At 45.0% G+C, this 18005-nt stretch overlaps 1 protein-coding gene across 1 annotated transcript in view; it reads right to left on the bottom strand.

Moving 5' to 3' along the window:
• Positions 1 to 7587, bottom strand: part of CRYL1 (crystallin lambda 1) — a 78498-nt gene extending 70911 nt beyond the window's left edge. Inside the window, exon 1 of the mRNA XM_064493293.1 lies at positions 7529 to 7587. The gene's annotated coding sequence lies outside the window, so the exon portion shown is untranslated. The remainder of the gene's footprint in view (positions 1 to 7528) is intronic.
• Positions 7588 to 18005: the final 10418 nt, after the last annotated feature.

Below are 18005 nucleotides of genomic sequence, written 5' to 3'. Positions count from 1 at the left end.
GTAATACAACAAAGATGTCATCTTTCCCCCGTCAGACTGGCTGCAACTCCGAAGGCTGATGACATTCCCGTATTGGCATTGAAGTGCATCGGAGGCACAACTCTGTCCTGCACGATTGAAGACAAGCTTACATTGGCACCGCCTTTTCTGGCGAGAAAAGTTACAGCATGTCGTGGGGAGGGGTCAGCTTCTGCACCCGGTGCTGAGTGCACCAGACTGCAGGGCTCCCCAGCTCCTGACCTGAGCAGGTGCTGCGGCCGCACAGGCAGCTCGCCGGTGGAGGGGTGCACAGCGAGTGCCCGGCAGGGCTCCCTCCTGGGGTGGCAGGGGCTGGCCCGTGTGCCTCTTTGCAAAGAAGGGGCTGGTCCCTTGGCCCAGGGTGGTTACCTAATGGTACCTCTTAGGTAATGAGGTACCATTGGGATGGCTACTGTAAAAAGAAAACAAGTATTGGTGAGGATGTGCAGAAATTGGAATTTGTTTTGCTGCTTTGGTGCTCCTAATGTAAAATGGTGCAGCCACTATGGAAAATAGTATGGTGGCTCCTCAAAATTTTAAAGATAGAATTATCATATGATCTAGCAATCCCATTTCAGGGTTTATACACAAAAGAATAAAAAGTAAATTTTAAACAGATATTTGTACACCCATGTTCATGGCAACATTGTTCACAATAACCAAAAAGTAGAAGCAATACAGCGGTCATCAACAAATGAATGGCTGAACACAACGTGGTCCATCCATACAGTGGAATATTATTCAGCCTTAAAAAGGAAGGACATTCTGACACAGGCTACAACATGGGTGACCCTTGAAGACATTATGCTCAGTGAACTGAGCCCGTCACAAAAGAACAAATATAGTGTGATTCCAATTTTAGGCGGTCCCTAGAGTTATTAAATTCATATAGGCAGAAAGAATGGTGGATGCCAGGGGCTGCAGGGAGGGGGGAATGGGGACCTGTTGTTCAGTGGGAATGAAATTTCAGTTGGGAAGATGAGAAAGTTTTGGCAATGGATGGAGGTGATGGTTGCACAGCAACATAAATGTACTTAATGCTGCAGAAATGTAACTTTTAAATGGTATAGTAAATTTTATGTTGTGTATATTTTATGACAATAAAACTTTTTTTAAGTTTTTAAACTTTGTTGTTGTTTGTGAGAATAGAGTTTTAGCTGTGCAAGGTGAAAACAGTTCTGGAGATGAGTTGTACAACAATGTAAACATACGTAACACTACTGAATGTTCACTGAAAAGGGTTAAAATAATAAATTTTATGTTATGTACACTTTACCACATTTTTTAAAGGCCAAAAGATTTAAACAGACATTCTGTGAAAGAATATTTATAACTGGCAAATAAGCACATGAAAAGATACGAATATCGCTAGTCACTAGGGAAACGCTGGCCAAAACCATAATGAGATACCACCACATACCTAATAGAATGGTTAACATTAAAACAAAACAAAACAAAAACCTGACAATTCCAGGTGCTAGTGAGGATGTGGAGCCACAGGAACTCTCATTCATCACTGATGGGAATGCAAAATGGTACAGCCACCTTGGAAAACAGTCTTAACAATTTCTTATACACTTAAACATATAATGGTATATGTAAATTACTATGTAGGATTTCTGCCACCGTCCTCAAAATGCCAGAATTTTTATTCTGAGGTATTTACCCAAATGAAATGAAAACTTAGTAATACAAAAACCTGTAGGCAGTCATTTGTGTCTGCTTTGTTCATAATCCCCAAACTGGAAACAACCTAACAGCCCTTCAGTCGGCAAATGGGAAAACAGTCTGTGGTAAATCCATACAATGGACAATAAAAGACACAAACTTGGCAATAAAAAGGAATGAGCTACTGGCCTACACAATGTGGCTGAAGCCAAGTGAAATCCACTGATGAGAGAAGCCAGACTCAAAAGACTGTACACCATGTGATTACATCTGTATGAAATTCTAGAAGCGGCAACACGACCGGGGTAGAGAGTAAATCAGTGGTTGCCAGGAGCTGGGGTGTGGTGAGAGGTTGAACGCAAAGGAGCAGAAGGGGCGAACTGGGGGAGGAGCAACATGGAACCTTCTGTCTCTTGGTTAATCCGAAAAAGCTCTTAGAATTTTATGTATATTTTAAAATAAATTTACAAAATTACATCATGGTGGGGAAGGTACAGCTCAAGTGGTGGAGCTTGTGCTTGGCATGCATGAGGTCCTGGGTTCAATCCTCAGTGCCTCCTCTAACAATAAATAAGTGAATAAACAAACAAACAAACCTAATTACCTCCCCCCACCAAAAAATTAAAAATTTAAAAAAAATTTTTAAGTTGCTTTAAAAACTTACATTATGGGATGCAGCTGTATAGTTCCTAATACACCATGAAATGCCAATATCAGAAGATCTCAAACCTATGATCAAAACCATCCATCTTAAGAAACTAGAAAAAGAAAAACAAATTAATCTCAAAGTTATCAAAAAGGAAAGTACAGAAGTCTATGAAATAGAAAACTGAATAACAACAGAGAAAATTAATGAAAGCAAAAGCTGGTTCCTTGGAAAGATTGATAAAATGGGTACATTCTTAGCCAGATGGACAGAGAGCGCAATAGAACACAGACATCGCCAGTATCAGGAACGCAAACAGAAATAGCATTACACATCCTACAGAAAACAAGAGCAATAAGGGACACTTAAGAACAACTTTATATTAGTAAATAAGACATACTTATGAAATGGCCCAATTACCTGAAGGCTTGAAGGAAACAAACAACTAAGTCTTACTCACGAAGAAATGGATAACCCAAAAGGCCTCTCCGGGAGAGATTTAATTTGAGTTTAAAACCTCCCCAAAGGAAATTTCAGGTTCCGATGTCTTCACCGGTAAAGTCTCCCGAGCATTTAAAGATTAAATGATACCAAAAGCATGAAAACCCTTCTAGAAAGTGTAAGAGGGAGAGAATTTTCCAACTAAATTTATGAGGCCAGTATGACCCTAACATCAAAACCTGACAAAAACAGTAAAGGAAAAGGCTTATACCCCGCGTGGACATGATGTAAACGTTATTTTTAAAGTAGCAGCAGATTGTAAATCAACCATATTTCAATAAAAAGAAAATACTAGCAGACTGAGTCTAGTAATATATAAAAAGGATAAAACAGCATAACCAAATGGTGTTTATCGTAACAACATGAGGTTGTTCAAACATTCAAAATGTAATTCACTATATAAATAGACTGAAAAAGAAAACCTGTACGATTATCTCAAAAGATGTAGAACAAGCATATGACAAAATTCATTAACCATTCATGATAAGAACTATTTAAATCTAGAGTTAAAAGGGAACTTCCTCCACCTGATAAAGAGCATCTACAGAAAACCTATGGTTAATATCATCCTTAATAGTGAAACACCGGGAACTTTCTCCCCACTGCTGAGCACAAAGCAAAAATATTCACTCTCACCATTTCTGTTCAACGCTGTAGTAAAAATTCTGTGCAATGCAATAGGCAAGAAAGAGAAGTAGGAGGCGTAAAGATTGGGAAGGAAGAAGCACAACTCTGCTGATTTGCACATGACGTGATCATATACTTATAAACTCCTAGAGAATCTTAAAAAGCTGGTAGAACTCATAAGTTAAGCTTAATACATTCATAGATACAAAGTCAATACATCAAAATGAATTCTATTTATATATAAGAACAATGAGCAATTAGAAATCAAAATTTTAAAACAATGTCATTTGCAATAGCACAGGAAACATTAAAAGCTTACGAACAAATAACAAAATATAGGCAATACCTAACCCAAAACTACAAAACTGCTGAGAGAAGTTAAAGAAGATGTAAACAAATGAAGAGGTATAATCATCATGGATCGAGACCCAATATCAATATTTCAGTTCTCTGCAAAATGATTCATAAATTCAATGTATTCTCAAATTCTCATAAGGCTTTATTATAAAAGTTAAAACACTGATTTTGAAAATTATATGGGAATGCTAACGACCCATAATTTGGAAGATTTACTCTAAAGCTATAGATATTAAGACATTATGGCAGAAGGAGGAATCCGGAAACAGACCCATGAATACATGTCAATTGATTTTGATGAAGACGCCAGAGTAATTCAAAGAAAAAAGAAGAGTCTTTTCAAGAGTGTGCTGGAGCAGCCAGATATTCATATGAAAAAAATTCATTTCATGCCATATTTAAAATTAACTTGAAATTAATCTTAGATGTATATATGAGAGCTAAAATTATAAACCTTGTAGAACAAGAAAACAGAAGAAAGTTCACCTTTGTGACCTTTGATTAGGCAAACATTTTTTAGACAGGACACAAAAAAATGAATCATAAAAGCAAAAATTGTTAAAGTAGGCTCTGTCAAAACTAAAAACTGCTCTTCAAGAGACACTGTTAAGAAAATATAAAACACCAACCACACAGTAGGAGACACTGCTAGCAAAACACATATCCGGTTAAAAGCGTGTGTTCAGGATATAAGAGAATTCTTGCGACTCAGTAATAAGGAAGCTGTGAGGTGGCTTCATCCACCTACCCAGTCACCTGGCCAACAAGTACTTGTATTGCATTCCCAGCCACGCCAGACGCTTTGCTGGGCGAGGAGGATTAAGCGCACAGGGGCCTGCGCCCACGGAGCTCAGCCCTGGGGAGCCAGCAAGAAACGAGTAAACAGGTAAGATCATGGCAGAGAGTGGTCGCTGCCACTGAGGAAGGGAAAAGGACAGGACGGCGCTGCCCAGCAGGGTGCTGATTTAGGCTGGGCAGAAGTCCTCTCCCAGAGTGTGATCTTTAAGCGGAAGCCCGACTGGTGAGAAGGATCCAGGGATACAAGGGTCGGCAGCAAGCTCGCGGTGCCAGCGTGCGCAGCACGGTGAGAAGGGGTCCAGAACGCAATCCGAGAGGCAGGGGGCAGCTCATGGCGCTTGTCCTCATAAGGAGTCTGTATTTCGTTTTAAGTGCAATCAGTCAATCAGGAGAGGGACAACCCCATCTAAATGTGGGCAAAAGATTTGAAGAGACTGTTCACCAGAGAAGATATATTAATGGCTAGTAAGCAGTGAAAAGATACTGGCCATCAGGACCATGTGAGTTACACCGCAGTGAGATACCACCGCACACCCACGGGGGTGGCTAAAGTTAAAACCTCTGAAAGGACCTGCATGGGAAAGGATGTGAAGCACGCATCACTGCTCGGCAATAAAATAGAACTGCTGATGCCTCCAGCAACGCGTACGACCCCCAGACGTTAGACTGAGCCAGAGACGCCTTGACACGCCTTCGTTACATATTTCTGAGATTCTGATTAGTCTTTGGAAGTTCAATTTGTGTCGCCTGAGACTCAGGTATGAAAGTGGTTCTGTGGTTCAGAAAAGGAAGCTGCTAACTCGATGAAGTTAAAGTTGCATGCAGCACCTGAAAACATGGAGCTCCTAATACAATTAGAAATGGAATGTTACTGGGCAGAGTGGGTTTGCACAGCCAAAGTTACATTATTACAAATCTTGCACGTATGACCAAGTATTCAGCCACTGAAAACAGCTAAGTTAAACTTGGGACCAACTTCAGAGGCTGAATTTCTTGTGCATTTCCACTCATCTCATAAAGTCAGTCAGACTGGATTTCTATACTCCTTTAGCAATGCAATTTTACCAGCAAGAAAAGGTGACTAGTTAAAAGTTTGCCTCTGTCTGAATGCCAGCACTTCAAGCTGAAATGTTCTTATGTAACCACACAAAACAGCAATTACAGGAGACTCCAGACACCAAACCTACTGGAACATATTCTAAGGACAGGAAACACTACAAAGAAGATCTTGAACTTCATTTTGCAGTTTCATTTTTCATAGCCATATCATATTTTTATTTCAAATATTTTGTGTATTCTAGATAAATCAAGTAAATACGCTGATTTTGTTTAGCAAGAAGATTTCAGCATCAGAGAAATAAGGTATAATTAGAGAAACAAACAGTTTAAAGAGGAATGCTGTGATATTAGAATTGAATTGAAAATATCAGTAAGAACTCACACCTTAACGAAAGAAAGAAAGAAAGAAAGAAAGAAAGAAAGAAAGAAAGAAAGAAAGAAAGAGAGAGAGAGAAAGGAAAGGTATTTACCAGCTCTGCTCCCTGAAACAGCCTGGGCTCAGCAATACCCAGTGTCTCAAATCTGACCTGAACCCCTCATGCCCAAATCTTGGTCATTAAAGCCGTTTTCACTATAAGGAACCAAGACTCCATGGACAAATGGTTGACCCACGGTTGGAACAGGAAGGGTGCCAGGTTGGCTTGTGTCCCCAGAGGTAAGAAAGCTTTCAAATATCCAGGGGACAACATCTCGGGGACCTGGGGTTAACCTACAGGGCCATTAGCAATGAGAAGTTTCAATGGGGAGAGCTGGTCAAATGCTCTGCCCTTACCTGGCCTCAGTTTACTTTTTTTTCCTTTCTGGGGGGCAGGTAATTAGGTTTACTTGTATTTATTTATGTTTTTTTAAACAGAGGTCGTGGGAATTGAACCTACGATCTTGTGCATGGTAAGCACATGCTCTACCACTGAGCTATACCCTCCCCCATTAATTTACTTTTAAGAATTAGATTATTAAAATATTTCAAGGGGGCTCGTGAGAACCCAAGTGTGCTAAGTAGGCGAGGAAATAAGGGTCTTTCCTGTTTTCATAATCACACTTGTACCCACAGTTCGAGGCGCCCCGGGATGCTGAGTTACAACAATAATAATTTCCACCAGCGTCGTTCTTCCAGGGGAAGTAATTTTGCTTCGTCACCTCATTTGAGCCTCACAATCTTTCAGTTGTTCTCCGTTTACAGATGAGAAAACCGGAGGCTCTAACAGGCAAGTTCATCAACTTCCATTTACTTAAAGGATGCGTGACATGGCTGGCTTTTTGTTGTTATTTTTAATGGTGGTGCTGGGGATTGAACCCAGGACCTCATGCATGCTAAACACATGCTCCACCACTGAGCTACACCCTCCCCACAAGGCTAGCTTTCGTTTACTTAACCTCATTCACTCAGCATTTATCGGGCGCTTGCTGTGTGCGTCAGGGTTCTGCGCTGGCCCGTCCAGCAGAACTCTCTGAAGGGGAGGAGTGCTCCGTGTCTGCACAGCCACGCTGACACTCGGCTGACATCGCCGATGACATCAACCCTACTGTATTTCATTTCGGTTAATTCCAGTTTATGTTAAATAGCCACAGGTAGCTGGTGGGTACTGTATTAGACAGCCTGATTCTAGACACTGGAGACAGCGGTGAACATGACAAAGATATTCTAGCGAAAGACGCAGAACGTAACCAAGTAGACAAAAAAGTGAACGGTGTAATATATAAGGAAATAAAAATCCAGGTCACGGGGAGTGCTGCGCGGGAAGTAAAGCAGGGCAAGGAGGCTGAGAGTGGCGGCGGCGAGGGGGTGTCTTCTGAAGTCAGTGGTCAGGCAAGGCCTCTCCCAGGTGAGAAAAGCTTTTAATTACGTAACTGTACCGTCTGTGATGAACCTCCAGCTTCCGTGTGCTCTTCACCACAAATGACCCAAAAACGTCTCTTCTTTTAAACAGCCAGGCGCCACATCCTCTCTGGAGCTCCGCCTGCTGCGCCCGGGGATGGGTGACGCTCACTTCTCTGAGCGCCTGAGCTTGCCATAAGCCCTGCTTGGTACACTTAGTCATTCATTTACTCAGTTTTTATTGTGCCAGCCACTATGTTAAGAAGTGCTTAATTCTTAATTCAACTAAATTGTGAGCTTCTCCAGGTTAGGCCCGCGCCGCCCTTCTCCCTGCTGACACACGGCAGGCCTGCTCTTTGCCTCTCAAAGCTTTTCTCTTCTGCTTATTTCCAGAAGCGAGGGAAGGAGCACATCATCCTCCCCACTTCCTTGTGTGTGTGAGTTTTCTTCAGTTTGACGTGGACCTGGACAATACAGGACACAGATTCCAACTTCAGCTGAAAGCATTAGATTGTTTCCCCCACCCCCTGCACGCCCACCATAGAGGGCAAAACCAAACTGGGATATGGAAAAAGAGCAAAGGAAGTTGTTTTCCAACACAAGCTGAGAAGTCAGATTCAAAATAGTGAAAAATAACTTGTCTTTCAGAGCCCTTGCTTAGACACAGAGAGTGGAACTGCTTCTGAGGAGCAGTCTTAGAAATGATACAACACCATAAATATGATAGGGACAAAAAATTAGCAAAATACCATACTGCTTTCATGTGCCATAGAATTGTAAGTAAAACGGCCGGAAAAAGCTGTTCGCACTGGACACATTTTAGGTGTGGTGTATGTTATTGCAAAAGAAATTTCAAGATTTGTAAAATGTATCATTTTCATCATAATAAACACTTTTATTTAAGAAAGTAACCTGGAGAACCCATTCATAGAAATTAGCTGTTTAATGTGAAGCACTTGGCACAGCACAGATGAGGTTCACTGAGCGAGAACAACGCAGGGGTGGAATCGAGGCGCGACCTTATTTTTGTCCCCTCCCCCACTTTAGGTTCCCCGGGCAGGAGTCAAACATGAGCCCTTTCCCTACCGACCCTCACTTCTCTGAGCGGCCTGGTCACGTCCTCCCGTCCCTCTGGCTGCCCACAAGCCCCCGCAGGGTACAGAAGAGTCCACAACAGCTCTTCTGCAAATCTACGCACCTGCTGGTCTGAGTCCCAAATCTCCACCCCCTACCCCAATGCTGGGAAGAAGTCAAAGAGTTCTAAAACATTCCTGACAGCCTACTTTGAAAAATAATGGGACTTTGGTCTTGCAATTCCACTTTACATCTGATGCCTGGAGTCTTAAAGTATTGGCTGTAACCCCCAGTGTAACACCATGCCACGTGGGTAACAGGATCTCAGTCGGTGCCAGGAAGGCGGAGGAGCACCTGGGCTCCAGGCTCCAGTCTCAAATCCTCCTTTCGCTGTTGGTGTGATCTGGACGGGTTAATGAATGCCTTAAAACTTAGTTTCTTCCACAGTAGAATGGGCAGAACAATGGTTCTCTGTTAACGTGGTTACTGTAATGGCTGACATACGCATTTTAAAACGTGCCCGTGGTCACTATTTCCATAAATCACATTTATATCCACGGCCCCAGGAGGCCCAGGGGAGCGTGAATTACACTGTATTAGTCATACTATATGACGCAGATAATATATTGATATTATTTTAACAAAGAGTCAGCATTTTGGAAGCTAAAATTTCACAATATATCCTTGATAATTCTTTTTGCTTTCTTTACCTTAAACTGCGTTGGTTTATTTTCACTAATAAAAGAGGGTGGATTTAATACAGGACCTAGAGCAATGAAAACCATCCCACACCTTTGTGTAAATAAGAAAAAGTCACCTCTTCCTCAAGACACTGTATTCCCATCGGCAGAAAATCGTCATACTATTGATTTTTTAGAACAAGATACTTTACTGCCATCTTCTGGAAAATTGTTTTTATTATTATTATTAGCACCAGAGCTATGATATCTATTATGTGAATAGCACCACCTCAGGGTTAGGGTTGGGTGAGACAGAAACTTATCGTCTTCCCAAACCACTCCCACAACCCCCGGAATTAAGCAATCTCACCAAAACACAAACCAAATGAGTGGGACAGCACAGCGTGCCAGTGAAGTGACGTCTGGCTCTTCATGAGGGGAGTTCTGAGGAGCACGTGTGAAGGTAACATTCATTCATTTCTCAACATTGTATTGTATTACTATAGACATTTAGAAGAATGCATCTCATACATCTTAAAAAAGACACATTACCAGTCACTGGTGATTCTTTAGACCACGCTCTGGGGCTTACAAACAAACACAGTTTATTCAAATTGTCTCAGTGGTGCAGCCAGGTGCGTTTCATGCCCCCTGCACCCCCGAGCGTAGACTCTTCCACGACGATGGGAATGTTCTGTGCGTGTGCTCTGCAGAAACACCCTCTGCCTATCAAGCACTTGAAACATGGCTAATGAGACCAAGGAGCTAAATTTTATGTTTGATTTAAATGGAATTGGTTTAAATTTCATTTTAGGGGGAGAGTATAATAGCTCTGTGGTAGAGCACGTGCTTAGCATGCACGAGGTCCTGGGTTCCATCCCCAGCACCATCATTAAAAATAAATAAATAAATAATCCTAATTACCTCCCCCCAAAAGAAAACAAAAAATTAATAAATAATGAAAAAATTTTAATTCCATGTTAAATAATCACCTGTGGCGAATGGTTACCAAATCACACAGTGCAGCTTACACACGCTCTCCCGCCTGCCAGGGGCGCCTTATTTCTGACACCCACTGGGGAAGGTCCTGCGGACGAATGAGTGAATGAATGCGTGTTACTGTCAGACGCTGAGTGGAGCCTACACAGAGCAGTAAAACTATTTAATGCTGACGGTATAATGCGCCTCATTTCACTGTTTCATGTCATCAAATACCCTCGTGCAGTACCCTAAGGGAGTTTTGGTTATTTGAATGTACTTTTTTTGTGTGTGATTTTGGATGAAAGAGTGAGTTTACTTTGGACTGGATAAAATTTGTTTTTTTTCCAACCATACTCCAACCATCACTTTGGAGTTAAAAAGCTAAATCCACATCTGTTACTATGAAACTGATTTAATCACCGGTTCATGGACATAGAAAAAACCAACCTGTCAGACTAGGGAATAAAGCTTTTTACAGCAAACTCCTCCAAAGGCAGAAAAAGGAAAGCCAACGACGTGAAGGAAATGTACTGCGCACAAACTGCCCTTTCAGAACTCGGCCTTGGTGACGCATCAGAGCCCGGGCTGCAACAACGGCGCAGTGTGCGGGGCTCGCGGACGGGCCAGAGCGTGCTGCGTTCTGAACAGACCCTTTCATCCTGAGCACAAGCAGGACCACGCGGGCACGACTGGAGCGAACCTCAGTTCACCTTTAACTAGTTTCCATCCATAAAAGTTGTCTGAACATTTAGTAGTATTTTCCCACTTTTCTTTTTTCCACCTGCTCCACTCCCCTGCTTTAATCAACAATCTCCTTTCACGCTGAATACAGATTTATTACCTTAAATTGCGGGCATTCTACTGATTTCTAAAAAGAGAGATCTGTGTAAAGGGAAATCTTACTTTTGAACTTAAATATAAATTAATAATAAGGAAGTTGCCCTTAACAATAGTTACATAATTATATATAATTATAGTTTTCCATGTATTACTTTGTAAGAATTTGTAATTAATAAGGTCATGGGAACTGCTACTTCTCATGCTAGTAGACGTGGACTTGAATTGTTAAATGCACTTTGGACTCAGACAAACAAGCTTTATGGGTCAGATAAAAGAATATGCAGGTCCAAACATTTTACTGAAGCTGTCTGCAATCCCTTACAAGTAAAATTTTTGATCTGAGTATTTTTTTTAATTTCTGGTTTTCTTTTTATAGTTGGAAAGCTAAGACAAAAAAAAATTATTCCACACATCATGGAGGATGCCGAGAAGTACACGGCCTGGCCCCCGCTGACAAAAATAAGAAATAAACAAGCTTTGGTGGGAACAGAAGAGGGTTTTACTTGAGCCAGAGGACTGCAGCCCAGGATAGAGGCAAGAAGCACCTGCGTTGTGCTTCACCAGACTGCAAAATGCGGGAGACTTACAAAGGCAGAACCTGCAGAACGGCAAAGTTGTTTGTCAAGAATCATAATCAGAGGTGCAAGAAGTGAGGGTGACTGTTAAGTAAAGACTGGTTGGGGTCTGAGACAGATGCGTAGTTATGAGCAGAAATCTTGAGACCATGAAGCTGCAGCTGGCGGCCGCTGGCAGGTGTTCTGTGAACGGCTCGTGGTGTCCTTGAGTCCCATACAGTTCAGAAAATTTCAGTCCTCAGCTGCACGAATGTGTGTGAAACCATGTGCACAATGGCCACCCAGCTCCATTCCGGATGCCTGAACCACAGTTACTCCACTCTGGTTTTTAGAATTGTGCATTCTTTTCCTCAGTGATTAAAGCAGAGCCCGTGTGACAGGCCAGAAACAGGCTGTTCTGGCCAGCTTAAAGTTGAACTTAAATCATGCATAAGGCAGAACGACCTCCCCACACCTGCATATGTGAGTATTTCCTCTGTCACCCCATCTCCAGAAGCTTGCAGTGGTACTGTTAGTGATGATGGTGGTGACAACAGTGTCACCGGAGGGTGCCCAGGACGTTCCAGGACTCAGAGACCCAGCTTTCTCAGCAGACCCAGCTCCCAGAGCCTCATCCCTGAAGCCCAGCTTCTGACCGGGTCCAAGTTCCCCTCCTGATAGTAAACCTCTGCTCTCTTCTTCATCTTTGCTTCCAGAGTCTTTATTTTTCCTTAACAAAGAAAATGAGGCCAAAAAGCCAGGTGAGGCCCCGCGCAAGGACGGCTTTGAGTAAAAGCCTGAAAGATCGTGGCAAATCCGGGAGGAGTGGAAACTACACTGGAAAGTGGTCAACTCAACCCAACTGGCAGAAATCTCTGAAATCCCCAGTTAACTGAGGCTTTTTTTTTTTTTTTTGCCAAAAAAACTATTATTTTTGGATGGAAAATTAAAAAGAAAATTGAAGAATTATGATAAATCTGGACATTAACATAAATCAATTCAATTATTAGGCTCCTCTTTGTTGTACACATTGAGAATTTTTGGTAGTAATAAGGCTAGGAGTGTGATTGTGGCATTTTAAAACTGTATTTTTCAATTAAAAACAAAAGAACTACATACAAGTGGAAAGGTTTTTTGTTTGTTTGTTTGTTTTTGCCCAGGAAAAAGAGAGAGAGATTGATTCAAAAGAGAAAGAAGAGGCAGAATGCTCAGTACTGACCGCATGACTAGCACACCAGTGATTCTGTAGCCGATATCACGAGTCTTATTTTTATGTGCACCTTCACGCTGGGTTACTCTGCCATCAGAAGGCAAGAGGTTGCCTTTTTCATCCTTTAAAAGCTATGGTAATGCTTAGTCATTAGCTATCTTGACTGACTCCTCCCTGGCAAACAATGTGCTACAAAATCAGCAGCTGGACTTGAGTGAGCTCTCCCTGGTTAGAAGTTAGGGTTCCTTGGATCACACTGTGTGCTACCGGCGCAGGTGATGGTGCAGGTACAGCCTGCAACGCCCAACACCGTCTTGTATTTTCCACGTTGATTTTAGCTAGTTCATGACTGTGGCTTCGGTGGTGTGAATGGACAGAGGATAATTCACAGTCCGATGTCCATTTATTTTAGAACAGATTGAAATTATTGGCAGCTTCAAGTTAATTTGTAACTTGCAGGTAGGAAATCTTGCAAGCCTGAGCACAAACTGTGAGTGCACGGTCCACCCACAACTTAGGGTCTGAGGATCCTCCCCAAAGGCCATGAGGATGATTTCTCCGGACTCGGTTGCCAGCTGGAGAAACAGCAAGAATATGAATCTCACTTGGTGGCTGTGAGGGGAGACAGTACAGTGTACTTGGTGGACAATGTGCAAAATTAGGCAGACTCCCTCTTTTTCTTGCACCTTTCAGCCCAAAGAGAAGCCCTGATGAAACACCTGGTGGGGTGTAGTTTGTTGCTATGTCACACAGACAGTGACAGAGTGCAAAGAGGGTCTGGAATTTCACCGACTGTGTTTTCATGACACCGACTGGTGGTTGTCCTCCTCATAAGCAGCAAAAGGATTATAATTTTTACTGGTCTCATCATTAGCCTCAGGAAAGAACTGGTCTCAGTTACTTAAGACATGAGGGGGGAAATTTGCTTTTAGCTTTTAGAGTTAAATATTTAAAATCATCATGACATTTTTAAAAAAAAGTGATCACTGCACTTCATGGTACTTTTCTGGGCAGAGCAGGTGAAAGGTTTTCACAGTGCCTAATAAATTACTTATTAGATCAACCGAGTCCTGCCAAGCTGGGGTGGGATCCAGCAGTGACAACACCTGTGGTGTACTTGAGTACACTTTACGAATAAACAGTAACTGTAAAAGTGTGTTACAAGCTCTGGTGGTGGCGGATGGACACGGGTGGTAGGGGTGGAGTCGTGTCCCCCAGGTTCAAACGTGGAAGCCGTAGCCCTCAGCCCCCAGGACCTCAGAACAGGACAGTGTTTGGAGATGGCTCCTTTAAAGAGGGGTTAAGCTAAAAGGAGGCCTCAGGGTGAGTCTTAATCCAATCTGACTGGTGTTAAGAGAAGATTAACACACAGAAACGTAGCAGGGGTGCGTGCACAGAGACGACCACATGAAGGGGTGGCCAGAGAGCGGCCAGACCAAGGACAGCGGCCTCGGAAGCCAGCAAGCCCGCAGACACCTCGACCTGCAGCTTCCAGGCTTCAGAACCAGGAGCAATAAAGTCCGGCTGTTTAAGCCGCGCAGTGTGTGGTACTCCATCACTGCTGCCCCAGCAAGCTACCACGCAGGAGCCAAGGAAGGCCTCCTGGGGAGAGGGGTGGCCAGGCCGAGAGGATGCGGGGGAGCCCATTTTAGGAAGAGACCAGTGCGTTGTGAGTGCCTGGAGGTGAGAGAGAGCATGACACCTTCCAGGCTGGAAGGAAGTAGGGCTGGGGGGCCGTGTGCCGGGGGGAGGGCAGGGGGAGGGGGGCCGGCAGACATCGGTCGTTTCTGTGACATTCTGACGTTCTGACATGCCTAGTATTTTAGGAGAATCCCAAAGCTGGTGTGAGGAAGCTTAGGGAGCAGATGTCCTTCCTCCCAGCTCCCTGGAGGCCAGCACATGGCGTTTGACCTAATCGCAGGCAATGCCTGTTCTCATCTAGGCTGCGACCCGGGATGGTGGGAGATGAAGGGTAAGATGGTTAGAAATGGCTCACGGTGCCTGTGATGGAACCAGAGACCAGTGGCGGGGCAGAAGGTGCCAGAGCAGAGGACAGCCGTGTGACAGCAGGCACCCACTGGCAAGAAGGCGGGAAGCACGGCACTGAGCTGGCCGCAGCTGCACCGCAGGCCCAGTGGGCTGACCAGCTCGTCCTGGTCTGCTGGGATTCTGCTTTTACAACCAAAATCCCCTGTCCTGGGCACACAGGGAGGGTGTGTGTGCCCACAACACAGGCGGATTGCTCCTGTGGGACGGTCTTGGCCATGCCTTATCTCCCCGAGCTCCTGTTGTCTTTCCAAACCTTGTTCCCTAGCCTCTCTGACAATTCTGAGTTACTTGATATCTTTCCAAAAAATCTCCTTTTCTGCTTAAGTTAGCAAGAGTTGATTTTTCTTGGCTGCAGCAAAGAATCCTGAGTTCTGACCCCTGAAGGGCCTTATAAGGCACCACACGGAGTTTAGACTTTGTCCAGAAGTCAAGGCAGAGTCTGGAGAGAGGGCACCAAAAGGTTCTGAGCAGAGATGAACGTGATCAGACTTTCACTTAAGGATGATCACTGGCTACAGTGTGGAGACGAAACTGAGTGAGAGCAACACAGAAGGTGGAAGACGGATGAGGAAGCAGTGGGAAAAGTCAGGACAGGCAAACCAGAAACCAGGCAGGCAAGAGAGGACGACCGTCTGCCCTCCAGGTCAGGGGACGGACAGGCAGCACAGCTGGAGACACGTGGCACGCGGGACAGAGGGACTGACCAGCGACAGACAACCAGACCTGTGAGAACACTGAACCCGAGACAACTGGGGCATCAACCCAGCCTAGAAAACCAGACCACGAAGCCCTGCCCCATTGCCTTCCTCTGAATCAGCATCCACCAGCTGGTGCTCACTTGTTCCTGCAGCCAGCCACTGCTGCAACCTGTGGCTGCCACCAACCACTCCCAGGAACAAGGGCCAGCGGCATGGAAGGGCAGGATGCTGTTAGAACTACGTGCCCACCCCTCCAGAGATGGCAGTGCCCTCGCACCCTTCTTCCTTAGTCCCCACGCAGAGCACAGGTCACCCCGCGGGCAGCCGTGCCCTGGCCCAACCCTCTCCCCCCAACCCCAGCTCCCGAGGGCCACTTCTGGGCTCTCTTTTCTTGTCCCTGAAGCAATCTCACTCTGTCCCAGGCTTCAAGTTCATCAATCGTAGCAGCCAGTGCATCACAAACGTGTACCTCCAGGTACAGGTGTCTGAAACTCAGCATGTTCAGAACTAAACTATCCTCTTTCAAACCTGCTTCTCCTCTAGGGTTCTCACTGTCAGTGAATGGTGACAGCTGGCATCCTAACGCTTACGCCAAACTCAGGATTCAGGCTTGTTGCTGGTTTTCCATTCACCGCACCTGTATATGTGACTATTTATCCAATAGATTCAATAAATGATTACTGAATGCCAACTATTTCCAGATACTGGGATGTGGTAAAAAAAAATCTCTGTTCTGTCTGGGGTTTATATTTTAGAAATACAAGCTATGTGACCTCAACATTTTGTCTGGCAGTGTAGGCACGTGTTCAGTAAATCGTAGCTTCACTGCAATATTGTAAACGAAGTTGATGATCCACCACTCCCCAGGCAAGTCACTGTATCATGCTTAAGGGCAACCAAGTTTAAAAGAACTTGAACTTGTTTCCAATTAAAAAAAAAAAAAAACCTGAGGGAGCTGGAAATTCATACCCTCGAGACCTAAAGAGATAATGCAAACTGTTTCAGTATTTTGAAGTGCAGCGACTTGAAAGGACTCTACAGCGACTGCTAAGTAATTCACCAAATATGTAGCGGGCAGCTGCTCTGAGCTGGCCTCTGTGGCCAGCACCCTCAAGGACTGTGTAGGATTCTGCTCTACTTCCAAGTTTACGCGGTTTCAGGAATGCTGGCAGCAGGTTCCTGGTCAGAGACAGAGGATTTTACTGTTCTCGGCACAGGGAGCAGCCAGAGTTTCACGTTCACTTCCGCTGCCTGGCCTCCCGGTCCCATAAGCGCAGCCCAAGTGGGTGGAGGCTGCACACGCAGTGAGTTTGTGTCACAGCTGAGGAGCCTTAGCTTAGGAAGCCTCAGTCCCCTGCAGTGGACTGCAGGCCGGCGGGCTCAGCCTGTGCCCTGGAGACATTGCCTTTAACGTGCCCCACGGCACAAACCTGCCTTTTGCCATGATCTGGGTCTTCCAGCGTCCCCTATACCAGCATTTGCCAAAAAGTGGTCCTACTAGTCAGGATTCTCCAGAGAGGGAGAGAGGAAAATGATTTAAGGAACCAGCTCTGCAGTGGTGGTAGCAGGCTGGAGGCCCAGGGGAGAGCAGGTGTTGCAGCTGAGTTTGAAGCATCTGGAGGCAGTTAGGTCTTTCAACCGATTGGATGAGGCCCACCCACATAGAGGGTAATCCGTTTTACTCAGTCTACTGATTCAAATACTTCCACATCTAAAAAATACCTTCACAGCAACAACTTGACTGGTGTTTGACAAAAAACTGGGTATCGCAGTCCAGTGGACAACTGCATTAACCATCACAGTGATCCCGAATAAAAGCAAGAGACTCATGGAAAACTGTCTCTCTACATGTAGTCAATGTTCAAAACTCATTAATAATCCCTGGTGTCTTTGGGAGCCCTCCCCTCCGCCCCTTTTAGCTTTAACATTTAAAGGAAACTAATGCTGGGAACCGGTTGGGAACCTCATTCCTCCTTCACGTCGCACTTGCTGAGCTTATCTCTGAAGCTGGGTGCAGGCCTTGGCCAGTCTCAGGTCGCCCTCGAGGGTGTCCAGGGCAGGAGGACAGGCCTGGACCACGAGGTGCACGGGCACGCGGGCGGCTCCAGCCGCGCCCTGGGGGAGCCGAGGGGGCGGTGGGGGACCAGGCAGCCGGCTCTCCCAAGGCTCACGGGCCAGTGCGGCGGCCACCAGAGGTATTCCTGGCATCCTAGCACCACCCTTGGATGATCTGCCTTACGGCTGATCTCAGCCGGATCTAGGAGACTTTGGTTTCCTTTCTTTCCGGCTCCACGTACCCGCCGCCCGCCTGGAACCCCTGGGCGGGGACCCTCCGCTCAGCTCCCAACGGGCCGGCCCCGCCCCCTCCGCCCCGGGCCCCGCCCCGCCCCGCCCCGCCCCGCCCCTCGCGGAGCACTGTGGGAGCGGCT

This window comes from Camelus dromedarius, chromosome 13 (assembly GCF_036321535.1).
Source record: "Camelus dromedarius isolate mCamDro1 chromosome 13, mCamDro1.pat, whole genome shotgun sequence".
NCBI classification, from domain to species: domain Eukaryota; kingdom Metazoa; phylum Chordata; class Mammalia; order Artiodactyla; family Camelidae; genus Camelus; species Camelus dromedarius.
The sequence above is the reverse complement of the archived record's forward strand: the minus strand, read 5'-3'. Positions and strand labels throughout refer to the sequence as shown.